Here is a 3,576-nt window from a genome sequence, read left to right on the forward strand (position 1 = left end):
CTAGCCAACGAGATCCAACAATACATTAAAAGAATTATTCACCAAAACTGAGTGGGATTTATACCTGGGATCTGGGGCTGGTTCAATATCCACAAAACAACCAATGTGATACATCACATCAATAAAAGAAAGGACAAGAACCACATGACCTTTCAATAGATGCAGAAAAAGCATTTGGCAAAATGCAGCATCCTTTTTTTAAAAATGTTGATTTATGTTTGAGAGAGAGAGAAAGAGAGAGACAAAGAGACAGAGCATGAGTGGGAGAGGAACAGAGAAAGAGACACAGAATCTTAACTAGGATTCAGGCTCCAGCTGTCAGCACAGAGCCTGACGTGGGGTTTGAATCCACAAACCATGAGATCATGACTTGAGCGGAAGTTGGATGCTTAACGAACTGAGTTACCCAGGTGCCCCTACAGCATCCTTTTTTAAATAAAAACCTTCAAAAAAGTAGGAATAGAAGGATCATACCTGAAGATCTTAAAAACCATATATAAAAGAACCACCACTAATATCATCCTCAATGGGGAAAAACTGAGAGCTTTCCCTCTAAGGTCAGACACACAACAGGCATGTCCACTCTTGCTACTGTTATTCAACCTAGTATTGGAAGTCTTAGCCAAAGCAATCAGACAACACAAAGGAATAAAAGGCATCCAAATCGCCCAAGAGGAAGTCAAACTTTCACTCTTCACAGAGCACATGATACTCTATATGGAAACCCAAAAGATTCCACCAAAAAACTGCTAGAACTGATCCATGAATTCAGCAAAGTCACAGGATATAAAATCAATGTACAGAAATTGGTTGCGTTCCAATACACCAATAATGAAGCAATATAAACAGAAATCAAGTAATGAATCCCATTTACAATTGCACCAAAACCCACAAAATATGTAGGAATTAACTAACCAAAGGGTGAAAAATCTACACGCTGAAAACCATAGAGAGCATATGAAAGAAGTTGAAGAAGACACACAATAAAGGAAAAATACTGATTGATACTGGATTGGAAGAAAAATATTGTTAAAATGTCAATATTACAGAAAGCAATCTACATATTCACTGCAATCCCTATCAAAATAACACCAGCATTCCTCACAGAGCTAGAAAAAACAATCCTAAAATTTGTATGGAACCACAAAAGACCCCAAATAGTCAAAGCAGTCCTGAAAAAGAAAACTAAAGCTGGAGGCATCACAATCTCAGACTTCAAGCTGTATTACACAGCTATAATCATCAAGACAGTATGGTGCTGGCACAAAAACAGACACTCAGATCAATGGAACAAAAGAAAGAACATGGAAATGGACCCACAAATGTATGGCCAACTCATCTTTGACAAGTCAGGAAAGAATATCTAATGGAATAAAGACAGTCTCTTCACCAAGTGGTGCTGAGAAAACTGGATAGCGACATGCAGAAAAATGAACGTGGACCACTTTCGTACACCATGCACAAAAATAAACGCAAAGTGGATGAAAGACCTAAAGGCAAGACAGGAAGCCATCAAAATCCTAGAGGAGAAAGCAGGTAAAGACTTCTTTGACCTCGGCCACAGCAACTTCTTACTCAACACATCTCAGGAGGCAAGGGAGGTAAAAGCAAAAATGAACTCTTGGGACCTCATCACAATAAAATCTTCTGCACAGCAAAGGAAACAATCAGCAAAACTAAAAGGCAACTGATGTAATGGGAGAAGATATTTGCAAATGACATATCAGAGAAAGGGTTAGTAACCAAAATGTATAAATAACTTATCAAACTCAGCAAGCAAAAAACAAATAATCTAGCGAAGAAATGGGCAAAAGACATGAATAGGTACTTCTCCAAAGAAGACATACAGATGGCCAACAGATACATGAAAAAATGCTCAACATCATTCATCATCAGGAAAATACAAATTAAAACCACAATGATATACCACCTTATTCCAGTCAGAATGACTAAAATTAGCAGTGCAGGCAAAAATTGATATTGGAGAGGATGCAGAGAAAGAGGATTTCTTTTGCACTGCTGGTGGGAATGCAAACTGGTACAGCCACTCTGGAAAGCAGTATGGAGGTTCCTCAAAAAATAAAAAATAGAACTATCTTATGACCCAGCAATTGCACTACTAGGTATTTATCAAGGAATACAGGAGTGCTGTTTCGAAAGGGCACAGGCACCTCAATATTTATAGCAGTGCTGCCGATAATAGCTAAAGTATGGAAAGAGCCCAAATGTCCATCGACAGATGAATGGGTAAAGAAGATGTGGTATATATATATAATGGAGTATTACTCAGCAATCAAAAAGAATGAAGTCTTGCTATTTACAAATACGTGGATGGAACTAGAGGGTGTTATGCTAAGTGAAATTAGTCAGGCAGAGAAAGACAAATATCATATGGCCTCTCTCACATGAGGAATTTAAGACACAAAACAGATGAACATAAGGGAAGGGGAGCAAAAACAATATAAAAACAGGGAGGGAGACAAAACATGAGAGACTCTTAAATACAGAGAACAAACTGAGGGTTACTGGATGGGTTGTGGATGGGGGGAGAGGGAAAGTGGTTAAAGGACATTAAGGAAGACAGTTGCTGGGATGAGCACTGGGTGTTATACATAGGGGGTGAATTACTGGAACCTACCCCTGAAATCATTGTTGCATTATATGCTAACTAACTTGGATACAATTTTAAAAATAAGTAATAAAATTAAAAAATATATTATATACATATATTTGCTATGCTTGTATAACATATAAAAATATATGTTTACATATACAATGGGTAAATTTTTATGTATTATTATATTGTATACATATATTATTATTATTTATCATTTTGTGCTCCTGAGTCAGAAACCCTGAAAAATATTGATCTCTTCGTATGTTTCTACTGAATTTCTCTGTCTGAGCCTGGAGACGACTGTGCATGCAGAACAAAGAAAACAGACATCGGAATTTTAGAGTCCTTGGATTTCGGTTCTAAGAATGGCATCTACCACCCAGATTCCTCACCTTTGCCTTTCTTGCTTCTGTCAGTCTTGCCAAAAGGCCTGGGGTCTGAGGTAACTGAGGCTTCCTTCTTAGTTCCAGGTTCTTCTCCTCCGTGGAGGCCGAGGGCTGGGAGACAAGGGCCCCAGTCCTGCCCTTCACAGGACACCTCCTGGTCCTCGCCATGTGTCCACAGGCCTGACAACAGTTCTTGCACATTATCTGTGGGTCAAGAGGAGAGTGGTCAGTGAGGCAGCATCAATCACTGGCAGTTTTCAAAGGTTACTATCAGGACATGCGTTTTGATTTGGGAATTGGGTTTTCTGGAGGAGACACAGACATGTAACCTGCTAAGTGTCTGGAACATCGTGATGCAATCAGTAGTCATATCCACAACCCATTTTATTTTTTTTATATAAACACTTTTTTAAGGTTTTTATTTAAATTTCAACTTACAACCCATCTTAAAGAAGGACACAAGGAGGAAAGATCAAAAGGTCTGTGGAGGATGATAATGGCTCAGCTGTCTTTATCAGCTCAGATTTTGGATGCTGAGCAAATTCCATGGGACCTATTGGGCTTCCAGGATAA

This window comes from Crocuta crocuta, unplaced genomic scaffold (assembly GCF_008692635.1).
Source record: "Crocuta crocuta isolate KB4526 unplaced genomic scaffold, BGI_CrCroc_1.0 scaffold136, whole genome shotgun sequence".
Classification (NCBI taxonomy): Eukaryota; Metazoa; Chordata; class Mammalia; order Carnivora; family Hyaenidae; genus Crocuta; species Crocuta crocuta.